The sequence below is a fragment of the Eleutherodactylus coqui genome, chromosome 2, assembly GCF_035609145.1.
Source record: "Eleutherodactylus coqui strain aEleCoq1 chromosome 2, aEleCoq1.hap1, whole genome shotgun sequence".
Lineage (NCBI taxonomy): Eukaryota > Metazoa > Chordata > Amphibia > Anura > Eleutherodactylidae > Eleutherodactylus > Eleutherodactylus coqui.
Genome location: NC_089838.1, coordinates 305,580,772 through 305,592,449, shown reverse-complemented (window position 1 = coordinate 305,592,449; position 11,678 = coordinate 305,580,772). Strand labels below are relative to the sequence as shown.

General features: G+C 46.9%; 4 non-coding genes across 4 annotated transcripts; 2 read left to right on the top strand and 2 right to left on the bottom strand.

The window, feature by feature from the left end:
- Positions 1 to 10,131: 10,131 nt before the first annotated feature.
- Positions 10,132 to 10,203, bottom strand: TRNAE-UUC (transfer RNA glutamic acid (anticodon UUC)). The gene has a single exon. It is a non-coding gene; the product is annotated as a tRNA-Glu (tRNA).
- Positions 10,204 to 10,634: 431 nt separating this feature from the next.
- Positions 10,635 to 10,707, top strand: TRNAR-ACG (transfer RNA arginine (anticodon ACG)). Its single transcript has one exon. It is a non-coding gene; the product is annotated as a tRNA-Arg (tRNA).
- Positions 10,708 to 10,715: 8 nt separating this feature from the next.
- TRNAH-GUG (transfer RNA histidin (anticodon GUG)) lies at positions 10,716 to 10,787 on the top strand. The gene has a single exon. It is a non-coding gene; the product is annotated as a tRNA-His (tRNA).
- A 422-nt stretch (positions 10,788 to 11,209) lies between these two features.
- On the bottom strand, positions 11,210 to 11,281 carry TRNAE-UUC (transfer RNA glutamic acid (anticodon UUC)). The gene has a single exon. It is a non-coding gene; the product is annotated as a tRNA-Glu (tRNA).
- Between the last annotated feature and the right edge of the window lie 397 nt (positions 11,282 to 11,678).

Genomic DNA, 11,678 nt, shown 5'->3' with positions numbered 1-11,678 from the left:
CGATACGTAAGCAATACGTAGGCTGCACCCGCGGATGGAAGCTACGTTCTCTCTCACCATCCAAAACGGGGACATTTCTGCTTCATCAATCTGTGTCTAATATTCCTCCTCCTCCTCCTGCTCCTCCTCCTGAAACCTCACGTAATCACGCTGAATGGGCAATTTTTTTTAGGGCCACAAGGCTCACTCAAATAATTTTTCTGAACAATTTTTATAAGTTTCAATGCGCTTAAAAGCGTTGGAACTTTAACTTGAACCAATTTTTCGTTACACTGGGCTGCCTCCAGGCCTAGTTACCACTTAAGCCACATTAACCAAAGCGATTAATGGGTTTCACCTGCCCTCTTGGCTGGCCATGGCCAATTTTTGGGATGTACATTAGTACTGTTGATACAGCAATTTTTGTGGGCCCTCGCCTACAGTGTAATCAAATTAATTTTTAGCCCACCTGCATTACAGCTGACGTTACCTCAGCTGTGTTGGGCAATGCAATGGGATATTATTGTGTACCGCCGGTGGCTTCCTGGCACCCACCCAGGCAGTGGGTCCACAGGGAGTGTAACCTACATGTGTCCACTTGTAAAGAACCCCGGTCAGACTGGGGCATGCAGTGTGGGCCGAAGCCCACCTGTATTACGCACGACATTACTACCTCAGCTGTGTTGGGCAATGCAATGGGATATTTTTGTGTACCGCCGGTGGGTTCCAGGGAGCCACCCATGCTGTAGGTGCACACGGAGTTTTTAATACATCTGTACACTTCTAAAGAACCCCAGTCTGACTGGGGCATGCAGTGTGGGCTGAAGCCCACCTGTATTACGCACGACATTACTACCTCAGCTGTGTTGGGCAATGCAATGGGATATTTCTATGTACCGCCGGTGGCTTCCTGGCACCCACCCAGGCAGTGGGTCCACAGGGAGTTTAACCGACATGTGTCCACTTCTAAAGAACCCCAGTCTGACTGGGGCATGCAGTGTGGGCCGAAGCCCACCTGCATTATGCACGACATTACTACCTCAGCTGTGTTGGGCAATGCAATGGGATATTATTGTGTACCGCCGGTGGGTTCCAGGGAGCCACCCATGCTGTAGGTGCACACGGAGTTTTTAATACATCTGTACACTTCTAAAGAACCCCAGTCTGACTGGGGCATGCAGTGTGGGCCGAAGCCCACCTGTATTACGCACGACATTACTACCTCAGCTGTGTTGGGCAATGCAATGGGATATTTCTATGTACCGCCGGTGGCTTCCTGGCACCCACCCATGCTGTCGGTCCACAGGGACTTCACAATAGGGAGTTGTACCTGCCTGTGTCTATGAATTAAAAAGCCCGGTCTAACTGGGGCATGCAGACACCTTGACAGAATGAATAGTGTGTGGCACATAGGTTCCCCATTGCTATGCCTACGTGTGCAGCTCCTGATGGCGGTGGCACAGGATTATATTTCTCATTGCTTCTGTACAGCATTGTGGGCTATCGCCCCGCCCCTTTTAAAGAGGGTCGCTGCCTAGCCGTGCCAACCCTCTGCAGTGTGTGCCTGCGGTTCCTCCTCATGGCAGACGCACTTCTAAATAGACATGAGTGTGGCGTGGCATGAGGGCAGCTGAAGGCTGCGCAGGGACACTTTGGTGTGCGCTGTGGGGGGGAGGGGGGGCGGTTGGTCAGCATGTAACCCAGGAGAAGTGGCAGCAGAGTGTCATCCAGGCAGTGATTGTGCTTTGTTGTAGCTAGTGTGGTGCTTAGCAAAGGTATGCCATGCTAATGAGGGCTTTTCAGAAGTAAAAGTTGTTGGGAGGGGGGGGGGGGCTCACTCTTGCCGGTATTGTGGCTTAATAGTGGGACCTGTGAACTTGAGATGCAGCCCAACATGTAGCCCCTCGCCTGCCCTATCCGTTTCTGTGTCATTCCCATCACTTTCTTGAATTGCCCAGATTTTCACACATGAAAACCTTAGCGAGCATCGGCGAAATACAAAAATGCTCTGGTCGCCCATTGACTTCAATGGGGTTCGTTGTTCGAAACGAACCCTCGAACATCGCGGGAAGTTCGTTCCGAATAACGAACACCCGAACATTTTGGTGTTCGCTCATCTCTAGTCATCAGACTTCTGAGACCATTGCTGATCTCCAGAATGGTGTCCTGTGTCCTCCTCACTGCGGGGTTACTGTATCCCCTGCAGTGAGGAGGATACTAAATGGAGGGGGGGGCCGCACATCAGCGCTCCATTCACTTTCAATTTGACTGCTGAACACTCGAATGGCACACCCGCTTGGCTATTTCAGTCAGCCACCATTGAAATGAATGGAGCGCTTATTGTGCATGCTTGGAAAGCGCTCCATTTAGTGACACCACTGTGAGGAAAAGTAATATAGTATGTAAGGCCGAATGAAGACAATGTCCATCTAGTTCAGCCTGTTTCAACCTCCTTGTTGATCCAGAGGAAGGCAAAAAAAACCCAAGAGGCAGAAGCCAATTAGCCCTTTCGGGGAAAAAATTCCTTCCCGACTCCCTAATGGCAGTCAGACTAATCCCTGGATCAACTTCTAGTAGTTCTTACCTATCTGTAAGGCCAGGATCAAGAACCCGCTGGTCGCCTAAAATTTATATCCTGTAATATCCTTCCGCTCTAGAAAGATGTCTAGTTTCCTCTTAAACTCCTCTATGGATTTTGCCATCAGCACGTCCTCAGGCAGAGAGTTCCACAGTCTTACTGCTCTTACAGTAAAAAACCCTTTTCTGTGTTGGTGATGAAACCTGCTTTTTTCTAGACGTAGCGGATGCCCTCTAGTTACCATTGCAGTCCTGGGTATAAACAGATCATGGGAGAGATCCTTGTATTGTCCCCTCATGTATTTATACATAGTTATTTGATCCCCCCTTAGCCGTCTTTTTTCCAGGGTAAATAATCCCAATTTTGATAGCCTCTCTGCGTACTACAGTCCCTTCATTCCATGTGTTAATTTAGTTGCCCTTCTTTGAACCCCCTCAAGCACTGCAACACCTTTCCTGAGTCCAGAACTGTACATAGTATTCCATGTGGGGCCTGACAAGTGCCTTATATAGTGGGAGGATAATGTTCTTGTCCCTCGTCCCTATACCTCTTTTAATGCACCCCAAGACTTTATTTGCTTTTGCAGCAGCTGACTGGCATTGGTTACTCCAGTTAAATCTACAATCCACTAGTACCCGCCGGTCATTTTCCATATCACTTTTCCCTAGCAGTACCCCATTTAGGGTATATGGGTGACATCCGTTTCTCCTGCCCATGTGCATAACCTAACATTTATTAACATTGAACTTCATTTGCCATTTTCCTGCCCAAGCCCCCATCTTATCTAGGTCCGTTTGTAGCCGCACATTGTCCTCTGTTGTATTCATTATCTTGTATAATTTTGTGTCATCTGCAAATATTGATATTTTACTGTGCAGCCCCTCTATCAGGTCGTTGATAAATATATATAACAGAACGGGGCCTAATACTAAACCCTGTAGCCCCCACTAGTGACTGTGGCCCAATCAGAGTATGAACCATTTAATACCACCCTCTGCTTTCTATCATTGAGCCAATTCTTTACCTAAATACACACGCTTTCGCCCAGACCAAGCTGCCTCATTTTGTATATCAACCTAATATGTGGAACGGTGTCAAATGCTTTAGAGAAGTCCAGATATACAAGATCAATAGACTCTCCCAGGTCTAGCCTAGAGCTTACTTCATCGTGGAAGCTGATCAGATTGGTCTGACATGATCGACCCTTCATGAACCCATGCTGGTGAGTTATTCCGTTGTTCTCCTTGAGGTATTGTATGATGGTGTCTCTCAGAAACCCCTCGAATATTTTTCCAGTTACTGAAGTGAGACTTACCGGCCTGTAGTTACCAGGCTCTCTATTGGTCCCCTTTTTGTATATTGGAACTACATTGGCAATTCGACAATCCAGTGGTACAACCCCGGTCTTGATAGTATCCGTAAATATTAGAAATAGCAGCCTAGCTATCACATCACTTAGTTCCCTTAGAACCCTTGGGTGTATTCCATCTGGGCCTGGTGATTTGTCGATTTTAATCCTCTTTAACCGGTTCCGCACCTCTTCCTGTGTTAGGTATGTAATATTTTGTGAGGAGTTCATTTTATTCTCCTGCATCTCATGTGACATTTCCTTTTCGTTTGTGAATACACTTGAAAAGAAACTATTTAATAGGTTTGCCTTCCCCCCCATCATCTTCAATGATTTCTCCTGCATTATTTGTTAAAGGGCCAGTGCTCTCAGTACAAATCCTTTCACTGTTAATATAATTGAAGAATAGTTCAGGGTTGTTTTTGCTCTCTTTGGCGATCAGTCTTTCTGCCTCCTCCTTAAAAATTTTGATCTTACCCTGTATGATTTTAGAGCTTCTTCGCTGCCTTCTTGTTTTAGTAGTTTAAACGCTTTCTTTTTTTCGTTAATCCCCCCCCCCCCCTTACTTTCTTTATCGAGCCACATTGGTTTCCTTTTACTTGAAGTTTTTTTTATTTTTAAAGGGTATGAACTGCTAACATGAGGTGATTAGTTGTTTTTTTTAAGCTTATCCCATTTGTCATCTCTACTGTTATTTTTGAGGATGTTGTCCCAATTAATGTTACCGATAGTAGTTCTGAGCTGATCAAATTTTGCTTTACTAAAGTTTAGTTTATTTGTCGCTCCCTGATAAGGCTTCTTATTGAATGACAGCTGGAAGTTGATTATATTGTGGTCACTGTTCCCCAAGTGCCCCTCGACCTGTACCCCCGTTATTCGGTCCGGTTTGTTAGTTAAAGGAGATGTCCCGAGGCAGCAAGTGGGTCTATACACTTCTGTATGGCCATAATAATGCACTTTGTAATATACATTGTGCATTAATTATGAGCCATACAGAAGTTATAAAAAGTTTTATACTTACCTGCTCCGTTGCTGGCGTCCTCGTTCCCATGGTGCCGACTAATTTTTGGCCTCCGATGGCCAAATTAGCCGCGCTTGCGCAGTCCGGGTCTTCAGCAGTCTTCTATGGAGCCGCTCGTGCCAGAGAGCGGCTCCGTGTAGCTCCGCCCCGTCACGTGCCGATTCCAGCCAATCAGGAGGCTGGAATCGGCAGTGGACCGCACAGAAGAGCTGCGGTCCACGAAGACAGAGGATCCCGGCGGCCATCTTCAGCAGGTGAGTATGAAGACGCCGGACCGCCGGGATTCAGGTAAGCGCTGTGCGGGTGGTTTTTTTAACCCCTGCATCGGGGTTGTCTCGCGCCGAACGGGGGGGGGGTTGAAAAAAAAAAAAACCCGTTTCGGCGCGGGACATCTCCTTTAACACTAAGTCCAGAATGGCCCTCCCTCTAGTTGGTTCCCGCACAAGTTGGGTAAGGTAATTATCTTTAATTGTTCTCAAGAACTTATCACCCTTGTGAGATTTGCAGGTCTCGTTTTCCCATGTTATATCCGGATAATTAAGGTCCCCCATGATAATTACTTCATTGCGGTTTGACACCTTTTCTGCCTTAATAGTAAGGTTTCAGTTTCTTCTGTTGTTTTGGTGGCCTATAGAAAACCCCTATCAGGATTTTGTTATTTCTTCCTCCCTGTATTTCTACCCATTGTGAGTGATCCGCAGTGGCAGAAGAGTAGGAGATGCGAATCCCATTCTCCTGATTGGTAGAGATCTCAGTGGTGATACCCCCACATGATCAGCAAGATATCCTGTGGAAAGGGAATAACTTCATATTCTGGTACAAGCCCTTTAAGCTCCACAGCCGGATGAGTATGTGCTGTGAACAAATAGCGCATGTGCAAAACTTCAATGACGCTTAGTGTTGCCACCTAAGGAAAAAGTGCTGAGTGGCGCTTACCAATGAAACCCCAAAGCATTTGCAGACCTGAGAAAATCTCTGTGAATGGAAGGTAGGGCACATGCCTATATCTGTAAATACTCCAGCAGTGAGGCAATTAATAGGCCGGTTTCTCATCTGTAAACACCCATGTATTGCCCAATTTTGTTGTTTATACCTTGTAAAGGAGTAATCCAGTGACATTAAGTTATCCCCTATCCCAGGATAGGGAATAACTAGCTGATCGGTGGGGGTCTGACTATTGGGAGCACCACCAATCACCAGAATGGGGGTCCCGGGTCCCCCGAGACTGGCAAAATGAATGGCCGAACATGCACGTATGGCCACTGCTTCAATCATGTCAGTAAGAGCGTCAAAAACAGCCAAGCTCAAGCGTTTGCCAATATCTAGCAGTCTCTCACTAAGGGCTCTTACCCACTTCGGTTTTTTTAACACTGCGATGTAGCTGTGGTTTTTAAATGCGATTGTTAATGGGACTTTCTAATGTTAAAAACGCATCGCACAAAAATCGCAAAGCACAAACTCGCGATGCGTTTTTAACATTAGAAAGTCCCATTAACAATCGCGTTTAAAAACCACAGCTACATCGCAGTGTTAAAAAAACCGAAGTGGGTAAGAGCCCTTAGTGAGAGACTGCTAGATATTGGCAAACGCTTGAGCTTGGCTGTTTTTGACGCTCTTACTGACATGACTGGAGCAGTGGCCATACGTACATGTTCGGCCATTCATTTTGCCAGTCTCGGGGGACCCGGGACCCCCATTCTGGTGATTGGTGGTGCTCCCAATAGTCAGACCCCCACCGATCTTACTGACATGAGTGGAGCAGTGGCCATACGTACATGTTCGCCATTCATTTTGCCAGCGATATTGCAGTGTGTGGGAGCCCTAACATGAATGTTATGGTGGCCGAGCATACTGTTTCCCCATGCATTTTGCCAGTCTCTCAGAGGACCACTGTTTGGTGATTGATGGGGTCCTAGCGGTCTCACCCCCACCCATCAGCTAATAATTCCCAATATAAAATTGATATAATTGGAATACCCCTTCAACGCCTAATGTCAGCTATACACAGGACAACCATTGTCTGACTAGTCGCTCAAAATACTTGTTAGCGTATGAACGACTGTTTGTGTGCTTTTACACAGATTGTGGTTCACTGCAAAGTTATTGGGTAGCCATTGGAAGCCGAACAATTGCCTGCTTACACCAGACGATACTTAATCAACCAGCGACTATTTTTAGGTGAGCTGAAAAGAAACGTCTTGTAACAAATACATGCGTGTCACTCAACTAGGAGCCGTCGCTCACATTCACTCTATTGACCAACCATTTGGACGATAGTTGTCCTGTGTAAAGCTACCCTTGGGGCTCATTCACACAATCGTATTTCCACAGCGTATTATGTGCGTAATTGTTGTGTGTGTGATACGCAGTGAATAGAACCCATTCAATCACTGTATTCACTTGAGTGGCCTTTTCACTCATGAAAAATCCGCACCCTGTCCTATCTTGGTGAGTATTACGCACCGTAGAAACCCACTGAAATTAATGTGCATTTGTAAATGCTTGCGAAATACGCAAAAAACCTGCGTATCCGCTGCATGTTTACACACAAAATCAATACAATTTTGTGTGTTTTTTTTTTTTTATTACACACATGAATACATTGCATATTTATATGAGTAAAAGAATTGCAGAAAGGCAGAAAAATGCAAGGTAACAGCATATTCTATATGCTGTGAAATGCCCATGCACCCGTCTGAATGCAGCCTGTGGTTGTTCTCAAATGAACATATTTGCGCAGCATTTTGTATTTTGGTTAAAGGGGTTGTCCCGCGAAAGCAAGTGGGTCTATACACTTCTGTATGGCCATATTAATGCACTTTGTAATGTACATCGTGCATTAATTATGAGCCATACAGAAGTTATCAGAAGTTATTCACTTACCTGCTCCGTTGCTGGCATCCCCGTCTCCATGGTGCCGTCTAATTTCAGCGTCTAATCGCCCGATTAGACGCGCTTGCGCAGTCCGGTCTTCTCCCTGCTGAATGGGGCCGCTCGTGCCGGAGAGCTGGTCCTCGTAGCTCCGCCCCATCACGTGTGCCGATTCCAGCCAATCAGGAGGCTGGAATCGGCAATGGACCGCACAGAGCCCACGGTGCACCATGGGAGAAGACCCGCGGTGCATCGTGGGTGAAGATCCCGGCGGCCATCTTCGTAAGGTAAGGAAGAAGTCGCCGCAGCGCGGGGTTTCGGGTAAGTAATAAACCTTTTTTTTTTTTAACCCATGCATTGGGTTTGTCTTGCGCCGAACGGGGGGCCTATTGAATAAAAAAAAAAACCCGTTTCGGCGCGGGACAACCCCTTTAAGCAAAAAAATAAGCAGCATGCTCTATTTTTCAGCGCATTTGCGCAGGGAAGGAACACGTCTTGAACTAATAGCACTAACTGCACATCCTAATGAATGGGAGCATTCCTGCACACTCACAAATGCATATGATTTGTGCACAAGAGAGAGTAAAACACACAAACACACAACCCCCGTTGTGCAAATCCCCGGCATAAATGCGCTTATGCCTGTGTGACACCAGGCTTAGGCTACATTCACACCAGCGAGAATCTCATGCACGTTTTATGCGTTGCGAGTCGCACAAAGCTCGCGTGAACATGAACCGCATTCTTTTAATTGGAGTTGTTCACATGACTGATTTTTTTCCCTTACAGTGATGCAGATAGAAATCGCAGCATGTTCCATCTCCTGGCGTTACCACAGGACGCCGCGCCCATTGTGTTCAAGGGGACCTTAAAAGACATCACACCCACATGTATGCCGTGTGAGGTGCACATCAGCGCGATGGATCCCATTGAAATCACAGAAATGATGCCAGGCGCTTTTGAATGAAAAATGCACGTTGGCAAGAGCGATATTGGTCCGAGTCACTCAACCCAATATCCGCTCCCCATGTAAATCGGAGTCTGTCTTCCATGGCAGGAAGGTTTACTCCCTGAGGTGAGTGTGGAACATCGGTAAGCGTCAGTGATGCCGCTCTCCCTCCCTCGATACCAAAACGATACTGGATAATATGGAAAGGTAGCAAACAAGGCAGAAGGGTTTTGGCTAGGGGCTAAAAGCAACCGTGTTGAGGTCTTTGAATATGGCTGCGAGCGTAGCAAAAGTCCAAAATGGGGAGCATGATTAGTGGCAACCTCTCACACAGGGCCAGTGGCGCAATGGATAACGTGTCTGACTACGGATCAGAAGATTGTAGGTTCGACTCCTACCTGGCTCGTGAATGTCGCCGTGATCGTATAGTGGTTAGTACTCTGCGTTGTGGCTGCAGCGAATCCAGGTCACGGCATTCTTGATGAAAAAGCAAAGGTGCTCTTGTAGACGGCAAGCCTGAATGATACTTTTATGAACTTTTTGAGCGCTATCTTAATTCAGAGGGTCTTTCGATGTAGTTGCAAGCTTAGGAAAATGCTCATTCCCATACCGGGAGTCGAACCCGGGCCGCCTGGGTGAGAACCAGGAATCCTAACCGCTGAGACCCTTTTTCAGTAATAAGTAGAAAAAAAATCAGTTTCATGATTTAAAAACTCATTTTTAAGCATGGATGGCATCAACAACCACTTGCAAGTGGCCTCGTTAGCGCAGCATTTTTGGCTGCCAAGAGCATCTGCAACCTAAGCCGCTTAAAGGGGTTGTCCCGCGAAACAAAGTGGGGGTATACACTTCTGTATGGCCATATTAATGCACTTTGTAATGTACATCGTGCATTAATTATGAGCCATACAGAAGTTATTCACTTACCTGTTCCGTTGCTAGCGTCCTCGTCTCCATGGTGCCGTCTAATTTTTAGCGTCTAATCGCCCGATTAGACGCGCTTGCGCAGTCCGGTCTTCTTCTTTTCTGAATGGGGCCGCTCGTGCCGGAGAGCGGCTCCTCGTAGCTCCGCCCCGTCACGTGCCGTTTCCAGACAATCAGGAGGCTGGAATCGGCAATGGACCGCACAGAAGACCTGCGGTCCACCGAGGGTGAAGATCCCGGCGGCCATCTTCACAAGGTAAGTAAGAAGTCACCGGAGCGCGGGGATTCAGGTAAGCACTATCGTTTTTTTTTTTTAACCCCTGCATCGGGTTTGTCTCGCGCCGAACGGGGGGGGGGCTATTGAAAAAAAAAAAAACCCGCTTCGGCGCGGGACAACCCCTTTAATTCTGCAAGAAAGGTGCAGGCCTTTGAATGCAGGCACAAGCTTAGCAAAACACTCATTCCCATACCGGGAGTCGAACCCGGGCCGCCTGGGTGAAAACCAGGAATCCTAACCGCTAGACCATATGGGAAAAGTTGTTTTCACAGTTTGCTTTAAACTTTCCAATATATGTAGATATATACATGTACATATTAAAAAAAAAAAAAGAAGTTTTGTGCTTACAGAATTCCATCTTATCTCTGGACGGCAACAACCAATCACATGCAAGATGCCTCGTTAGCGCAGTAGGTAGCGCATCAGTCTCATAATCTGAAGGTCGTGAGTTCGATCCTCACACGGGGCATGGATCTATCCTTGTTTTTTCCCTCCGCCTTAACTGGATAGGCACAGCTCTTTGCCATTCAATACCGAAACGATACTGGATAATATGGAAAGGTAGCAAACAAGGCAGAAGGGTTTTGGCTAGGGGCTAAAAGCAACCGTGTTGAGGTCTTTGAACATGGCTGCGAGCGTAGCAAAAGTCCAAAATGGGGAGCATGATTAGTGGCAACCTCTCACACAGGGCCAGTGGCGCAATGGATAACGCGTCTGACTACGGATCAGAAGATTGTAGGTTCGACTCCTACCTGGCTCGTGAATGTCGCCGTGATCGTATAGTGGTTAGTACTCTGCGTTGTGGCCGCAGCAACCCCGGTTCGAATCCGGGTCACGGCATTCTTGATGAAAAAGCAAAGGTGCTCTTGTAGACTCCTTGTGCGGCAAGCCTAAATGATAGTTTTATGAACTTTTTGAGCGCTATCTTAATTCAGAGGGTCTTTCGATGTAGTTGCAAGCTTAGGAAAATGCTCATTCCCATACCGGGAGTCGAACCCGGGCCGCCTGGGTGAGAACCAGGAATCCTAACCGCTAGACCATATGGGAACCGCTGAGACCCTTTTTCAGTAATAAGTAGAAAAAAAATCAGTTTCATGATTTGAAAACTCATTTTTAAGCATGGATGGCATCAACAACCACTTGCAAGTGGCCTCGTTAGCGCAGCATTTTTGGCTGCCAAGAGCATCTGCAACCTAAGCCGCTTAATTCTGCAAGAAAGGTGCAGGCCTTTGAATGCAGGCACAAGCTTAGCAAAACACTCATTCCCATACCGGGAGTCGAACCCGGGCCGCCTGGGTGAAAACCAGGAATCCTAACCGCTAGACCATATGGGAACTGCTACAATCACAATGAAGTGCAGAAAGGAAAAAAAATTGCAAGGCAGCTCTGTTTCAGTCCGTGAATGTGCTGCATTTTTACAGGCTGGGATGCCCCTCTGCCCGCCTGAATGCGCCCTTTGGCTGTTCTCACATGAACGTATTTGCGCATTTTTTGTATTCCGGTTGAACAACACCCGCAGCGCGCTCTGTTCTCCAGCGCTTATTGAACTAATTACACTAACTGCACATTTTAATGAACACACAAAATGGTTGCGCACAAAATATGCAAATAAGCAGCTTCTGTTGTGCGAATCCCCGGCATAAATGCGCTTACGCCTGTGACAGCGGTCTGGGGCGACATTCACACCAGCGAGAATCTTGTGCGAATTCTATGTGTTGTGAAACGCACAAA